The 18,040-nt window shown below is 46.5% G+C and overlaps 1 protein-coding gene across 6 annotated transcripts in view; it reads right to left on the bottom strand.

Moving 5' to 3' along the window:
* The window catches only part of gpatch2 (G patch domain containing 2), a 265,071-nt gene that overhangs the window by 246,018 nt on the left and 1,013 nt on the right, over positions 1–18,040 (bottom strand). The window contains exon 1 of one of the 6 annotated variants that reach the window (XM_078229772.1): positions 10,667–11,113. The exons of the other annotated variants lie outside the window; for them this stretch is intronic. The gene's annotated coding sequence lies outside the window, so the exon portion shown is untranslated. Of the gene's footprint in view, positions 1–10,666; positions 11,114–18,040 lie in introns of those variants that run through there. 6 annotated transcript variants of the gene reach the window in all.

Below are 18,040 nucleotides of genomic sequence, written 5' to 3'. Positions count from 1 at the left end.
CCTAAACAACTCAATCTCTCCTCATCCATAAGTCCTGTTATCCCAGGAAACAGCCTGGTAAACGTTTTCTCCCTCCAGAGCAAAAACAATCCTTTCTCAGATAAGAAAACCAAAACTGCACACAAAATTCCAGATGTGGTCTTACCAAGGCGCTGTATAACTGCAGCAAGGCATCCCTGCTCCTGTACTCAAATCTTCTCGCTATGAAGGCCAACATACAATTTGCCTTCTTCACAGCTTGCACGCTTACTTTCAGCAACTTGAGTACAAGGGCACCCAGATCTCATTGTACATTTTCCTTTCTCAATCTATAGCCATTAAGATAATAATCTGCCTTCCTGTTTGTACTACCAAAATGGATAACCTCATGTTTATCCACATTATACTGCATCTACTCTGCATTTGCCTACTCACTCAACATGTCCAAATCACAATGAAAGATCCCTGCATCCTCCTCACAGCTCACCCTCACCACCCAGCTTTGTGTCATTTGCAAATTTGGAGATATTACATTTAATTCCCTCATCTAATTTCATTAAAAAATGTTAAAGCAATAAATCACTCAATAGAAAAAAGAGTAATTAATAAAATTAATAAAAAGCAGCAGAGCTAACCAGTAAAACGCGTTTTGCTTTTCACTTATGAAGCAGAACTGGAAACAGGCTAGGCCTCAAATCTTGTTCATTGGGAAGGGATGGGGACTGGGGACATGCTGAGACAGATTATACGTTCGCCTCTGGTGGCACACGCTACAAGTTGGCCTCAGTGGAATTCATACAAAAGTGGGGATCGGAAGCGAGTTGCTTTTCAGTCTGCGTTTTCCTCCTCTCCCAGCCTGCTTTGTGGATAGGTTTATTTGATTTGATTTATTATTGTCACATGTATTAACATACAGTGAAAAGTATTGTTTCTTGCACGCTGTACAGACAAAACCGTTAATAGAGAAGGAAATAAGAGAGTGCAGAATGTAGTGTTACAGTCATAGCTAGGGTGTAGAGAAAGATCAACTTAATGCAAGCTAAGTCCATTCAAAAGTCTGACAGCAGCAGGGAAGAAGCTGTTCTTGAGTCGGTTGGTACGTGACCTCAGACTTTTGTATCTTTTTCCCAAAGGAAGAAGGTGGAAGAAAGAATGTCTGGGGTGTGTGGGGTCTTTAGTTATGCTGGCTGCTTTGCCGAGGGGAGTGTAGACAGAGTCAATGGATGGGAGGCTGGTTTGCGTGATTGATTGGGCTACATTTACGACCTTTTGTAGTTTCTTGCGGTCTTGGGCAGAGCAGGAGCCATACCAAGTTGTGATACAACCAGAAAGAATGCTTTCTATGCTGCATCTGTAAAGGTTGGTGAGAGTCGTAGCTAACATGCCAAATTTCCTTAGTCTTCTGAGAAAGTAGAGGCGTTGGTGGGCTTTCTTAACTATAGTGTCAGCATGGGGGGACTAGGACAAGTTGTTGGTGATCTGGACACCTAAAAACTTGAAGCTCTCAACCCTTTCTACTTCATCCCCATTGATGTAGACAGGGGCATGTTCTCCTTTACGTTTCCTGAAGTCAATGACAATTTCCTTTGTTTTGTTGACATTGAGGGAGAGATTATTGTTGCCGCACCAGTTCACCAGATTCTCTATCTCATTCCTGTACTCTGTCGCATCATTGTTTGAGATCCGACTCACTACGGTGGTGTCGTCAGCAAACTTGAAAATTGAATTGGAGGGGAATTTGGCCGCACAGTCATAGGTGTATAAGGAGTACAGTAGGGGGCTGAGAACACAGCCTCGTGGGGCACCGGTGTTGAGGATGATCATGGAGGAGATGTTGTTGCCTATCCTTGCTGATTGTGGTCTGTGAGTTAGGAAGTTCAGGATCCAGTCGCAGAGGGAGGTGCCGAGGCCCAGGCCACGGAGTTTGGAGATGAGTTTTGTGGGAATAACAGCGTTGAAGGCTGAGCTGTAATCAATAAATAGGGGTCTGACATAGGTGTCCTTGTTATCTAAATGTTCCAAGGTTGAGTGCAGGGCCAGGGAAATGGCATCTTATGGGAAGGGAGGAGGGAGAGAAGGGTATGTGTTTCCAGCTCATTCCCAGTCTCAAAGCCTTCGTTCCTAAATACAGACTCACACACTGCCTACCCAGGCGAAAGAGGTTTGGACATTTTATTGCTAAAGAGGAATTCTGGATGGCTGCGAAGGTTCCAAGAAGCTCTTCCTCATTCTGTCCTGTTTTAGGCACCAGCTGCCCCAGTGGGGGGCTGGGTGGGTGCTGTTAATGCAACTGCTTTTCCTCACGGGCTCTGTAGCCTGCTTTGCCATCATAAACCCCCCCCCCCCCGTGCTCCTGAAGGGGGCTAGTATCTGCATGGGAGGATGAGAGAGAAAGCATGGCCAAAGGGGAAGATGAGAAAGCACCATGGCCTTCACACCACCTGTTGCTTCTCCGATCACAAGCAGTTTCTCTCCTACATTTGGCAAATACAGGAGAGAAACAGTCTATGATTGCAGGAACTGCTCCTTGCAGACCTCTCACTTCAACTTACCTGTATTTGAACAGCGAGTCCCCAGGGCAGGTACAGAGGCATAGCTAGCTGGATTGTGGCCTGCGGACCATACGTTGGACAACCCTGGTGTAAACTGATTGCTGCAAAATAGGCACATGTACACAAGTGTCCTGATTATGCCTGCACTGGAATTCGACCCCAATTTGACCACTGGGTTTCCCACAAAGAATATCGTTAATCTTATGCAAGTCATTACTGTGATTGACAAAAGGCAGTACCAAAGAAATCAATGAATTCCCTTTCGATCACCTTCCAGAATGTGTTCAAGGAGCAATAGGCTGTGAAGAGGCTGTCTATTGTCTCAATCAGGAAAAGAGGGATACAGAATAGAACTGAAGAAAAATAACTTATAAAATAGAAAAAAAAGTTTTGAAATCTAAATTCAGGAGAATAACATTGATTCATACATATGCTAAACAACTAAGTAAACATATTTTAAATGTGTTATGTGCAATATATTTTTTAAAAGGCTAACAGCTAGTATATCATCAACATGATTAGATATTTTGTGGTGCTTCACATAAGAGACAGACTAGAGGTCCAAGGCTTAAAAGACTTGGCTGATGGCATTGTCAAAGTAGATTTGGAGGAGATTCTTAAAAGATAAAAGGGAAGTAGCCAGGAGAAAAGTACTAGGGAATGAATTACGGAGGGTGGGACCTCGACTGATATCTAGAAAATCGTTAAACGTAGGACTCGGCATCAGGCTGAAGGAGGGCGCAAAAGAGTGCCAGGTGAAACCACAAAGAGATTTGTAAACAAGGACGAGGATTCTGAATTCGGCACTGGCCAGTAGAGGTCAGTGAGGAGAAGGGTGCTGAATGAATGAGGCTTAGCGTAAGACAAAATGCAGGGAGAAGAGTTTTGGACAAGTTGATATTTGTATAAAAAGGATTTTTTGAGATCAGCAAGGATGTATTCCATTAAAGAAGTTAATCTTGAGGTATCAGGAGCAGTGACAAGTGACAGATGAGGGAAGATAAGAGAGATGGAAAACAATAACTATGAGACATTGTCTAGATAGAATAGGAAGCTTGAAGTTCTGCTCAGCATCAGGGTTCCTGAAGCCTGTATACTATCTAGCTTGTTCTGGAAGAGAAGTCAGATAGAGGATAGTCAGAAGCAATTGAGATAGTGGGAGATGTCTTCTTTCGAGCGAATGTCAGATATCAGATTTGCCATTTTTTAACAAAAGCATACGCGATCAGAATTAATAATGCAAAGAAAAAATCTTCCAGGATTTCCTCCTACAGTCTTTTCAAAGCATGACTTAATCATTCACAGGATGTGGGCATCACTGGCAAGGCCAGCATTTATAGCATATACCGAAGTGCCCTTAAGGTGAAGGTAAGCCACCTTCTTAAATGACTCCAGATTGTTAGGTAACCTTCATAGTGCTGTTAGGTAGGGAGTTACAGGGTTTTGATCCAGCGGCAGGTTTCAGGTTGGGAGGTGCTGAAGCACCTTGGTGAGTTGTTGTAGTGTCTGCAGCCAACTGTTTTTGGTAGTAAAGGAAGTTAATATTTAAGACGGAAGTTAGGCTGATCAAGCAGACTGCTTTTCCCTGGATGGTATCCAGCTTGTTGTGTGTTCCTGGAGCTGCACTCATTCAGGAAAATGGAGAATATGCCATCATGTTCCAGGCATGTGCCTTGTAGGTGCTGTAGGTGTTAGGAGGTGAGTCAATTGCTGCAGAGTATCAAGCCTCCAACAAGCTCTTGTAGCCACGGTATTTATGTGGTTGGTCCAGTTAAGCTTCTGGTCAATGGTGACCCATCACCACGCCCAAGGATGTTGATGGTGGGGGAAATTAAACAATGAATATCAAGAGAATTTGATTGTGCTCTCTCTTGTTGGGGATGATCATTGCCTGGCACTCATGCGGAGGTGTCAGTTATTTATGACTTCCCCCATCTTTTCTATCTTTCCAGGGACCTACAACAAAATCCACCAACAAGGAATCACATAACTAAATTTTCCTCTCTCAACTTCAGAAGATAGATTATAAGCGAGGTAACAAAACTTTGATAACAAGGTTTTCTTGTCACTCTAAAGTATTATGCACTACACTCTACAGCTATTTATCGACAAGCACATTATTTATTACATCTGATCTGAACTCAGTGACAAACATATTAGTCCACAAGCTTGAATAAAAATGCAGGTTCATCCATATAAATTTTTTAATCTCTTGTGGGTAACAAGTCTGAAATTCACAACAAGCAAATCTTCTTTTCCCTTATCGGTTAAATCATAAAGCCCTGACAGCGCAGGAGGCCCATCATACCTCTGTCAAGTAATACAGTCAGTCACATTCCCCGTAGTTCTGCAAGTCCACTTCCCTCAAGTGCCTATCTAATTTCCTTTTTAAAATCATTGACCATCTCAGCATCCACTACCCTCAGATCAGCAAGTTCTAAGAGATTACCACTTGCTGCATGAAAAAGATCTTCTTCACAACCCCCCTATATCTCCTACCCAAAACCTTAAATATATGCCGCTGAGTCCTTGTACCACATCTAAATGTCATAATCTTCTACACCTCTATCAGCTATCCCCTCAACCTCCTTTGATCCAACCTAACCTGGTACTTAAAACTCCCTTATCCCTTTGAATCATTCTGGCAAATCTCCTCTGCACTCTCTCAAGGACCTTCAGACCCTTCTTAAACTGCGGTGAGCAGAACTGAATAGTCCCATTATAGCCTAACAGTTCAGCGTAACTTCCTTGCTTTTGCAGTCAATGCGTCTATTTATGAAGCCCATGATACCATATGCTTTATTAACTACTCACAATATATTCTGATACCTTCAAAGATCTGTGCACATGTCCCTCTATCCCTGCACTCTTCAAAATTGTGCCATTAAGTCTATTACCTTTCTATATCCCTTCTGCCCAAATGCAACACTTTACAACTCTCTATATTTAATTCAATCCGCTACTTGGCTGCCCATTCCGCTAGCCTTTTCATGTCCACGGCAGAGTGGTTAGCACTGAAGCCTCACAGCTCCAGGGACCCGAGTTCAATTCCAGTCTTGGGAGACGGTCTGTGTGGAGTTTGCACATTCTCCCCGTGTCTGCGTGGGTTTCCTCAGGGTGCTCCGGTTTCCTCCCACGGTCCAAAGATGTGCAGTTAGGTTAATTGGCCATGCTAAATTGATCCTAGTGTCAGGGAGGATTAGCAGGATAAATATGGGGGGTTACAGGAATAGGGCCTGTGTGGGATTGTGGTCGGTGCAGACTCGATAGGCTGAATGGCCTACTTCTGCACTGTAGGGATTCCATGGATTCTATGTCCTGTTGTAGCCAATTGGTATCATCTTCACTGTTTGCTATACCTTCAAGTTTAATATCGTCGACAAATTTTAAAATTTTACTCTGTACTACAGTATCCAACTCAAAAAAATACAGTGGTCTTAGCAATGAACCTTGGGGAACACCTCTGTCCCCTATCCTTCAGTCTGAAAAACAACCATTTACCATGACTTGCCAATTTTTGTCCTTAAGCTAATTTTTAAATCCAAGCTAATAGTAATCTTTATTCCATGAGCCTTAATTTGGTTTGTGAAGTCATCTCTTATGTGTTTTTTATCAAGCACTTTCTTAAAGTCCATATAAAAAACATTCACTGCAGTAGTAAAACACAATCTGCCATTTACAAATCTGTGCTGGCTCTCCTTAATTAGCTCTCCTGGTGCCTGTTAACGTTTTTCACCGATTATTGTTTCTTAAACTTTACCCACCATTGATATCAAACTGACTGTTTCAGTTACTAGGAAGGTCCTTACACTCTTTCGTGAACAAAGGTGTCACACGATTTGATTTATCATTGTCACAAGTATTAGTATATAGTGAAAAGCACTGTTTCTTGAGTGCTATACAGACAAAGCATACCGAATACATAGGGGAAAAGGTAGGGAGAGGGTGCAGAATGTAGTGTTACAGTCATAGCTAGGGTGTAGAGAAAGATCAACTTAATGTGAGGTAGGTCCATTCAAAAATTGGATGGCAGCAGGGAAAAAACTGTTCTTGAGTCGGTTGGTGCGTGTCCTCAGATTTTTGTATCTTTTCCCCAATGGAAAAAGGTGGAAGAGAGTATGTCCGGGGTGCGTGGGGTTCTTGATTATGCTGGCTGCTTTTTGAGGCAGTGGGAAGTGTAGACAATGTAAATGGGTGAAAGGCTGGTTTAAGTAATGGACTGGGCTTCGTTCACGACCTTTTGTAGTTTCTTGCGGTATGGGGCAGCGCAGGAGCCATATCAAGCTGTGATACAACCAGAAAGAATGCTTTCTATAGTGCATCTGTAAAAGTTGGAGAGAGTCATAGCGGATATGCCAAATTTCCTGAGTGTTCTGAGAAAAGTAGAGACATTGTTGGGCTTTCTTAACTATAGTGTCAGCATGGGGGCACCAGGACAGATTGTTGGTGATCTGGACACCTAAAAACTTGAAACTCTTGACCATTTCTATTTAATCCGCATTGATGTAGATGGGGCATGACCACCACTACGCTTCCTGAAGTCAATGACTATCTCCTTCATTTTGGTGACACTGAGAGATTATTGTCGTTGCACCAGTTCACCAGATTCTCTATCTCTTTCCTGTACTCCACCTTGTCATTGATTGAGATCCGACCCACTACGGTGGTGTCATCAGCAAACTTGAAAATTGAGTTGGAGGGGAATTTGGCAACACAGTCATAGGTGTATAAGAAGCATAATAAGGGGCTGAGGACACAGCCTTGTGGGGCACCAGTGTTGAGGATGATCGTGGAAGAGGTTTTCTTGCCCAGCCTTACTGATTACAGTCTGTGGGTTAGGAAGTTCGGATCTAGTCGCAGAGGGAGGAGCTGAGCCCAGGGCACAGAGTTTGGAGATATAGAAACACATTTACGAGTTTCCAATCCTCTGTATCTCTCCAGCACCTAGGGAAAATTATGGCAAGACCTTCCACTATCTCTACCCCTACTTCCCAAAACAATATGGATGCACGCCATCGAGACCTGGCAACTTTATCTAGTCTAAGCATTACCAGCCTTTCCAGTTCATCCAGCCTATTAATTTTGACGACAACCAGTCTGCACCCTGTTTCTTCATCACAGTTGCAAGTAGCTTTGCTCAATATGATAGATGAATAAAGTGTGGAGCCCAATAACTCCTTACCATGCCCCACACTTGATGCTATATAACCAATTGTCTCTCTCTAATGGAGAGTGGTGCCTATTGTAATTTGTGGATTATGTCTAATTATCTACCTATTTTTCTTTGTAAATACTGATACAAAGTACTCATTAATTATTCGAGCCTTGCCCTGCACATCAAAGCTTATATCACTTTCTTTATCCCTATCCTAATAGGCCCCACTCTTACTCCTGCTTACAATTTACATGCAGAAGATGATTTTTGGATTATCTTTAAATCTTTCTATTTACATATTCTTTCTTTGCCAGTCTTATTTTCCTCTTCACTCCCTCTCTCAAGTTATTGTATCTAAGTGTTTAAGGCTGTGTTTCTCCTTTCCAATTAGTGAATTACTAAAGTACCAATCATACTATTCGAAACATTTCTCTCTCATTTTATTCTGCCAAAAAATCTACACAATCATGGTCCAGAAAAAAGTAATTTCTTACAAGAGTGTAGTGACTGCAAGGAATTAATCAACAACAAAGCAGATAAACAAGCAGGTTTATCTTGGAGAAACAACTATATATATAGGACAGCGATAGGAAAGCTTGTAAACTCAACAACTCCCAGACTCCAACTGTCAATTCAACCGTCAAACAATCGTCCCTCCGCTATTGGTCATGTAACCTCTGATATCTCCCTCCCCCTTCAATAATTTCTTAATTAATGTTTTACAACAACAATAAAACTCAGCAAATGGTGGAGGACAGCGGGGGGTGAGATCTGGGATTGAAACTTAACAAAAACTCCCAATAAGTAAGTCTATCTGAAGATTTTCTAATTTGTTGAGAGCATTGAAATTCTTTAACAGGCACTTCATCAGTCTATGTAGTTTCATCTAAAATGACAGCAGAAAGGCTTCCAGTTTGCATAGGTGCTTTAAGTAATCTCTCCAATTCCCACCAGAATGTTACTTGACTCCTCCTCAGGGTTACTGGATTTGGTTCCAAATACTATTGCTGGAGCCACATTAACTGGCATAGCAGGGCCAAACTGCTCAACTGGTACTACATGTGGTTCTCTTCCCTTTAGTTGGTTCACATGCTTTTTCATTCTCTTCCCTTGTCTGTCAACTACATACAACACTGGACCTGTCTTGGCCCTGATCATCTCACAAACCCAATTCAAACCAGTATTGAAATTTCTTACATAAACTAAATCGCTTACCCGAAAAGCCCTCTCAACCTTGGTGGAGTCATGATATCGCTTCTGCATATCTTGTTTTGCTTCTATCCTCCCCACCAAACTTGGAAATACTAAATTGAGTCTTGTCCAAAGGTGTCTTCCCAACAACAGGGGTAACTCCTGTCGTTGCCTGAGTCATTCTATACGTTAGTAGAAAACGGGCTCTTCAAAGTTGTAAAAGCGCAGAGAACTGTTTTTTCAGGGCAAATTTAAACATCTGGATGGCCGTTTCAGCTAATCCGTTTGAGGCCGCATGATAGGGGGTTGTTCCTTACATGCCAAGTCCCACATTTGCACGAAGTGTTGAAATTCTTCACTTGTAAATGCAGTCCCATTGTCAGAGACCAGAGCTTCTGGCAACTCATGAGGCAAACATCTGGCATAGTTTACCAATTGTGACCAAGGATGTCGTGGTTTTCATCTCATGAATATCCATTCATTTCAAATGAGCATCAATGAGGAGAAACATGCTGCCCATGAAGAGGCCCGCAAAATCAACATGTTGCACCCACTGCCGACCTTGCCATTCCCACAGCTGAGTGTGGTAAACTTTGCTACACTTGATACTGATTGCAATGTCTAATGAGGTATTCAATACCTTTATCTATCCCAGGCCACCACACGTAACTCTGGGCTAACATTTTCATTTTTGCCATACTGGGGTGTACACAGTGCAATTCTTGAAATAACGTTTTTCAAGCAAGAGCAGGAACGACCATTTTGATTCCCCACAATAGTACTCCATCTTTGCAACTCAGCTCATCCTTTCTGATTTCTTAACTATAGCGTCGGCGTGGAGGAACCAGGACAGATTGTTGGTGATCTGAACATCTAGAAACATGAAGCTCTCGACCATCTCTACTTCATCACCTTTGATGTAGACAGGGGCATGTCCTCCACTATGTTTCCTGAAGTCGATGACTATCTCCTTTGTTTTATTGACAGAGGGAGAGATTATTGTCATCACACCATTTCGCCAGTATCTCTATCTTTTGCCTGAAATCTGTCGTGTCATTTCTTGAGATCTGACCCACAACAGTGGTGTCATCAGCAAACTTAAAAATGGAGTTGGAGCAGAATTTGACCACGCAGTCATAAGTGTATAAACAGTATAGTAAGGGGCTGAGGACACAGCCTTGCGGGACGTCGGTGTTGAGGATAACCATGGAGGAGGTGTCGTTAGCTATCCTTACTGATTGGAGTCAAATCTAGCACAAAGGAAGATGGTTATAGTTGTTAGAGATCAATCAACTCAGTCCTGGGACATTGCTACAGGTGTTCATGAGGACAGTGTCCTAGGTCCAACCATCTTCAGTTGTTTCATCCGTCAGAAGTGGGGAAGTTCACAAATATTGCACAATGTTCAGCACCGCTCGCAACTCCTCAGATACTGAAGCAATACCATGTCATATGCAGGAAGACTTGGGCAATATTCTGGCTTGGTCTGAATAGTGGCAAGTAACATTCGTGCCGCACAAGTATCAGGCAGTAACCACCTCCAAGATGAGAGAACCTAACCATCTCTTCTTAACATTCAATGGCATTGCCTTGTTGAATCCCCTACTTTCAACACCCTAGGGGTTACCATTGATCTGAAACGAAACTGGAGTAAGCATATAAATACCGTCTCTACATGGGCAACTTCTGACTGGGAATTGTGCGGAGAGTAACTCACCTCCTAACTCACCAAAGTCTGTTTCACCATCTATAAGGAGTGTCAGGGGTGTGAGGAATATTCTCCACTTACCTGGATGAGTGCAGCTCCAACAGCACTCAAGAAAGTTGCTACCATCCAGGACAAAGCAGTCTGCTGGATTGGTATCCCATCCATCATCTTCAGCATCCATTCCCTTCATCACTGACGCACAATGTGTACCATCCACAAGGTGCACTGCAGCAACTCATCAAAGTTCCTTCGACAGCACCTTCTAAACCCATGACCGGTACCACCTTGAAAAGAAGCAGGTGCATGGGAACTCCATCATCTGTAAGTTCCCCTTCAAGCCACATACCATCCTGCTTGATACCATATCATCATTTATTCACTGTCACTGGGTCAAAATCTTCGTAACAGCGTTGTGAGTGTACCTACATCACATGGACTGCAGAGTTCAAGAAGGCGGTTCACCACCACCTTCTCAAAGGCAATTAGGGATGGGCTATAAATGCTCGCCTATCCAGCGACGCCCACAGCCTGTGAATAATGACGAAAAAGCAAAAAGGTGTAATACAGGTTGAATGTTGATCAAACCAATGAGCTGAATTAGTAGTATTCTGTCGAGTAGCACTGTGGTGAAAGCACTGGACTAATAATCTGAGGTCCTGTGCAAATTCTATCATGGAATATTATGTAATGGAATTCAATAAAACTAGTAGTTTCCAGGCTAGTATCACATAAGGTAACCCAGAAGCTGCCACCTTATCCAACAATGCACTGATGTCGAAGAGGGAAGGAATTCTACAACAACCAGTGATCTGGTCTATTCACCTCCCTGAAATGGCCTAGCAAGACATTCAATTTATAAAACCAGTCACTAGAAGAAGACCTAGCACCAACTTCTCAAAACATCAAGGGAATGGGCAATAAAACAGCCTTGCTAGAGTTGTTATATCCTGATGGAAGTTCAGCAAGATCACCAGCAATAGGATGTAATTACAGCATGAATGTTTACATACGCAGTTTCCATTATAAATTTGGATACAAAAATTTATAATTTAAGTACATGAAAATTACAGGGCATACAACTTTAAATGATGACGGAATTCATTTACATGCCCCGGCCTAGGCTAATTATCCCCCATCTTCAACCCTGAAGGTTACATTTGGTGTTGATTATGCAAAGCCACAAAAGCTTTAACATAACAATACAAGAGCAAAATACTCTGGATGCTGGAAATCTGAATAAAACCAGAAATTCTGGAAATACTCAACAGGTCTGGCAGCATCTGTGCCAAGAAAAACAGAGATAATTCTTCAAGTTGATGATCTCTCATGTGAATCTAATAAATTAACTTAAGTTTAGCTTTCCACAGATGCTGCTAGACCTGTAAAATGTTTCTAACATTTTCTGCTTTTTATTTTAAAGTAACAACAGTGTTGAAAATAATATGGTAAGAAGTCTCACAACACCAGGTTAAAGTCCAACAGGTTTATTTGGTAGCAAAATCCACTCGCTTTCGGAGCGCTGCCCCTTCGTCAGGTGAGTGGGAGTTCTATTCACAAACAGGGTATATAAAGACACAAACTCAATTTACAAAATAATGATTGGAATGCGATTCTTTACAGGTGAACAAGTCTCAAAGGTACAGACAATGCGAGTGGAGAGAGCATTAAGCACAGGTTAAAGAGATGTGTATTGTGTCCAGACAGGACAGTTAGTGAGATTTTGCAAGCCCAGACAAGTCGTTATGGGAGTTACAGATAGTGTGACATGAACCCAAGATCCCAGATGAGGCCGTCCTCATGTGTGCGGAACTTGGCTATCAGTCTCTGCTCAGCGAGCCTGCGCTGTCGTGTGTCGTGAAGGCCGCCTTGGAGAACACTTACCCGAAGATCAGAGGCCGAATGCCCATGACCGCTGAAGTGTTCCCCAACAGGAAGAGAACACTCTTGCCTGGTGATTGTCGAGCGGTGTTCATTCATCTGTTGTCGTAGCGTCTGCATGGTCTCCCCAATGTACCATGCCTCGGGACATCCTTTCCTGCAGCCTATCAGGTAGACAATGTTGGCCAAGTTGCAAGAGTATGTACCGTGTACCTGGTGGATGGTGTTCTCATGTGAGATGATGGCATCCATGTTGATGATCCTGCACATCTTGCAGAGGTTGCTGTGGCAGGGTTGTGTGGTGTCGTGGTCACTGTTCTCCTGAAGGCTGGGTAGTTTGCTGCGGACAATGGTCTGTTTGAGGTTGTGCGGTTGTTTGAAGGCAAGAAGTGGGGGTGTGGGGATGGCCTTGGCGAGATGTTCGTCTTCATCAATGACATGTTGAAGGCTCCAGAAGAGATGTCGTAGCTTCTCCGCTCCGGGGAAGTACCGGATGACGAAGGGTACTCTGTCCACCGTGTCCCGTGTTTGTCTTCTGAGGAGGTTGGTGCGGTTTTTTGCTGTGGCACGTCGGAACTGTCGATCAATGAGTCGAACGCCATATCCTGTTCTTATGAGGGCATCTTTCAGTGTCTGGAGGTGCCTGTTGCGATCCTCCTCATCTGAGCAGATCCTGTGTATACAGAGAGCTTGTCCGTAGGGGATGGCTTCTTTAATGTGCTTAGGGTGGAAGCTGGAGAACTGGAGCATCATGAGGTTATCCGTGGGCTTGCGGTACAGTGAAGTGCTGAGGTGACCGTCCTTAATGGAGATGCGTGTGTCCAAGAATGCAACCGATTCCAGAGAGTAGTCCATGGTGAGTCTGATGGTGGGATGGAACCTGTTGATGTCATCATATAGTTGTTTCAGTGATTGTTCACCATGAGTCCAAAGGAAGAAAATGTCATCGATGTATCTAGTATATAGCATCGGTTGAAGGTCCTGTGCGGTGAAGAAGTCTTGTTCGAACCTGTGCATGAAGATGTTGGCATATTGAGGTGCGAATTTGGTCCCCATGGCTGTTCCGTGTGTCTGGATGAAGAACTGGTTGTTGAAGATGAAGACATTGTGGTCCAGGATGAAGCGGATGAGTAGTAAAATTGCATCTGGAAACTGGCAGTTGTCGGCGTTGAGTACTGAGGCAGTTGCAGCAATGCTATCGTCGTGAGGGATGCTGGCGTAGAGTGCCGAGACATCCATTGTGAGGAGCAGTGCTCCTGGTTCAACTGCTCCATGTGTGTTGAGTTTCTGTAGGAAGTCCATAGTTGTCGCAACAAAAGCTGGGGGTTCTTGTACAAAGGGTTTCAGGATGCCCTCGACATAGCCGGAGAGGTTCTCGCACAGGGTCCCATTGCCTGATACGGTGGGGCGGCCGGGTGTGTTTGCCTTGTGTATCTTCGGGAGGCAGTAGAGATCTCCAATGCGGGCAGTAGAGATCTCCAAAACGACATACGACAACACAGAGTCGCTGAGCAGAGACTGATAGCTAAGTTCCGCACACATGAGGACGGCCTCAACCGGGATCTTGGGTTCATGTCACACTAGCTGTAACCCCCATAACGACTTGCCTGGGCTTGCAAAATCTCACTAACTGTCCTGTCTGGACACAATACACATCTCTTTGACCTGTGCTTAACGCTCTCTCCACTCATATTGTCTGAATCTTTAAGACTTGATTACCTGTAAAGACTCGCATTCCAATCATTATTTTGTAAATTGAGTTTGTGTCTTTATATACCCTGTTTGTGAACAGAACACCCACTCACCTGACGAAGGGGCAGCACTCCGAAACCGAGTGGATTTTGCTACCAAATAAACCTGTTCGACTTTAACCTGGTGTTGTGAGACTTCTTACTGTGTTTACCTCAGTCCAACGCCGGCATCTCCACATCATGAAAATAATATGGCCAGACTTGAGCATCATATTTTTTCAACTGCTTATATTCAGAGTGTACATTTCCTGAACCTTAAAAAGCTACTCCTATAGGGAAACTTTGTCTTTTTTCAACCAACTTTTCATTTAACTTTACATTCCACCAAAGTAGAAAAAGTTGTTTGAATTCTTACCGAGAATTCAATTTCAAATAAAACATAGACAAGTACAACATTGGCCATTATTTTCCGACCGCGTTTGCCTCACGTAAATCGCGCTAATCCAGGAAAATTGCAGGTTTTGCACTTGGTGCTAAATGGTTTGCAATCTTCCCGGTATCTTTCTGCTGGTGTATACCGAATATCGCCCAGAAAGGGCGTGACGCTGATTAGCATGAGATTGACTTGATTTCAATCTCATTAGCATGTTTGGCACATGATCATTCCCCCTCCCAGAATGTTCCCACGCCCTCCAGAAGGAAGTCCCATGGATGCAAATCACTACTGGTACCTTGAAGTGTGGGCCAGACGCCATGGATTGAGAGGACAAGTGAGGAGGTGAGTACCGCCTCACACTAACCTCCAGGGGGCAAAATGGCAAGTCAGTTGCTGTCATGCTATGGGGTGAGAGGCCTTCAAGGGTGCAGGGGCTTGGTGGGGTCGAAGGCCCACAGGTCCTAGGTTGGTGCTCGTGTGGCAAGTATTTTCATTGGCTGTTGAGAGCCTCTTGTGGGACTGCCAATGATGCCAATTGCAAAACACGCTAACGTCGCACTGGTTACCCTGCTTAAAAGGTTCTGTGATTTATTTTTGACATTCCTCCCAGACCCCACTAACAGTTACAAACACATGAGGAGGGCTCGGAGGCCACTGAAGCCCCCAGTGGTCGAGGAGATGGCTGGGCATTGCCCACCTGGTAGTGCCAACTGGCACCCTGGCACTGCCAGGTGGGCAATGCTTGGGTGCTGGGGCAGTGCCAAGGGGGCTAGGGCATGAGGAGGGTGCAGCCTGATGGGGCTGGGTCATGAAGGAGGGAGTCATGAAAGGGGAGGGGGCGAGTCATGAAAGGGGGAGGAAGTCATGAAAGGGGGAGGAAGTCATGAACGGGGCGGGGGGGGAGTCATGAACGGGGGCGGGGGGGGGGAGTCATGAACAGGGGGGAGGGGGAGTCATGAACGGGGGGGGAGTCATGAAAGGGGGGGGAGTCACGAAAGGGGGGGGGGGGGAGTCAGGAAAGGGGGGGAGTCACGAAAGGGGGGGGGAGTCACGAAAGGGGGGGAGTCACGAAAGGGGGGGGGAGTCACGAAAGGGTGGGAGTCACAAAAGGGTGGGGGGAGTCACGAAAGGGGGGGTCACGAAAGGGGGGGGGAGTCACGAAAGGGGGGGGGAGTCACGAAAGGGGGGGCGGGGTGAGTCATGAAAGGGGGGGGAGTCACGAAAGGGGGGGGGGGAGTCACGAAAGGGGGGGGGAGTCACGAAAGGGGGGGGAGTCACGAAAGGGGGGGGATTCACGAAAGGGGGGGGAGTCACGAAAGGGGGGGGGAGTCACGAAAGGGGGGGGGGGAGTCACGAAAGGGGGGGGGGAGTCACGAAAGGGGGGGAGTCACGAAAGGGGGGGAGTCACGAAAGGGGGGGAGTCACGAAAGGGGGGGAGTCACGAAAGGGGGGGAGTCACGAAAGGGGGGGAGTCACGAAAGGGGGGGAGTCACGAAAGGGGGGGGGAGTCACGAAAGGGGGGGGGAGTCACGAAAGGGGGGGGAGTCACGAAAGGGGGGGAGTCACGAAAGGGGGGGGAGTCACGAAAGGGGGGGGAGTCACGAAAGGGGGGGGAGTCACGAAAGGGGGGGGAGTCACGAAAGGGGGGGGAGTCACGAAAGGGGGGGGAGTCACGAAAGGGGGGGGGAGTCACGAAAGGGGGGGGGAGTCACGAAAGGGGGGGGGGGGGAGTCATGAAAGGGGGGGAGTCACGAAAGGGGGGGGAGTCACGAGTCACGAAAGGGGGGGAGTCACGAAAGGGGGGGAGTCACGAAAGGGGGGGGAGTCACGAAAGGGGGGGAGTCACGAAAGGGGGGGAGTCACGAAAGGGGGGGGAGTCACGAAAGGGGGGGGAAGTCACGAAAGGGGGGGGGAAGTCACGAAAGGGGGGGGGGGAAAGTCACGAAAGGGGGGGGGAAGTCACGAAAGGGGGGGGGGAAGTCACGAAAGGGGGGGGGGGAAGTCACGAAAGGGTGGGGAGTCACGAAAGGGGGGGAGTCACGAAAGGGGGGGAGTCACAAAAGGGTGGGGGGAGTCACGAAAGGGGGGGGAGTCACGAAAGGGGGGGGAGTCACGAAAGGGGGGGGAGTCACGAAAGGGGGGGGGAGTCACGAAAGGGGGGGAGTCACGAAAGGGGGGGGAGTCACGAAAGGGGGGTGGAGTCACGAAAGGGGGGTGGAGTCACGAAAGGGGGGCGGGGGGAGTCATGAAAGGGGGGGAGTCACGAAAGGGGGGGGAGTCACGAAAGGGGGGGAGTCACGAAAGGGGGGGGAGTCACGAAAGGGGGGGGGGAGTCACGAAAGGGGGGGGAGTCACGAAAGGGGGGAGTCACGAAAGGGGGGAGTCACGAAAGGGGGGGAGTCACGAAAGGGGGGGAGTCACGAAAGGGGGGGGGAGTCACGAAAGGGGGGGGAGTCACGAAAGGGGGGGGAGTCACGAAAGGGGGGGGAGTCACGAAAGGGGGGGGAGTCATGAAAGGGGGGGGAGTCACAAAAGGGGGGGGAGTCACGAGTCACGAAAGGGGGGGAGTCACGAAAGGGGGGGGAGTCACGAAAGGGGGGGGAGTCACGAAAGGGGGGGAGTCACGAAAGGGGGGGGAGTCACGAAAGGGGGGGGAAAGTCACGAAAGGGGGGGGGGAAGTCACGAAAGGGGGGGGGAAGTCACGAAAGGGGGGGGAAGTCACGAAAGGGGGGGGGAGTCACGAAAGGGGGGGGAGTCACGAAAAGGGGGGGATGAAAGGGGAAGGGGGAGTCACGAAAGGGGGAGGGGGAATCACGAAAGTTGGAGGGCGGAGTCACGAAAGGTGGAGGGTGGAGTCATGAAAGGGGGAGGGTGTGTCATGAAAGGGGGAGGGGGGAGTCATGAAAGGGCGAGGGGGGAGTCATGAAAGGGCGAGGGGGGAGTCATGAAAGGGGGAGGGGGGAGTCATGAAAGGGGGAGGGGGGAGTCATGAAAGGGGGAGGGGGGAGTCATGAAAGGGGGAGGGGGGAGTCATGAAAGGGGGAGGGGATGTCATGAAAGGGGGAGGGGCAGAGAGGCATGAAGGGGGGCCCATTGGAAGGACCTTAATGCCCTGAAGCCAGCAATCTTAGTTGGGGTGGAGAAACATCTCTTCAAAGAGGGGAGTGCGTAGAGGGGTCCCTAATGTCTGTGGGGGTGTGAAAAGGGGTCCTCAATTTCAAGTTGAGATCAGAGTACCCATTAAAAATGGCACCCAATCTCTGTGAAGTTAGGCTTAGTGGCACATTTAGGCCAGTAACCAGAACTAGTGTGAAACTCATAATTCTCCCACACTCTCGTGTGGGATGATTGCGATCTGATTCAGTGGATCACCCTTGTTTCATCACCCAAAATGACACCTAGCAATTTTTGGGGAAACGTCCACCCATCATCTTGATGTATACCCTGCA

Source organism: Mustelus asterias, chromosome 15 (genome assembly GCF_964213995.1).
Source record: "Mustelus asterias chromosome 15, sMusAst1.hap1.1, whole genome shotgun sequence".
In the NCBI taxonomy this organism is placed as follows: Eukaryota; Metazoa; Chordata; class Chondrichthyes; order Carcharhiniformes; family Triakidae; genus Mustelus; species Mustelus asterias.
Note: the sequence above shows the minus strand (reverse complement) of the source record. Positions and strands in the feature narration are given on the sequence as shown.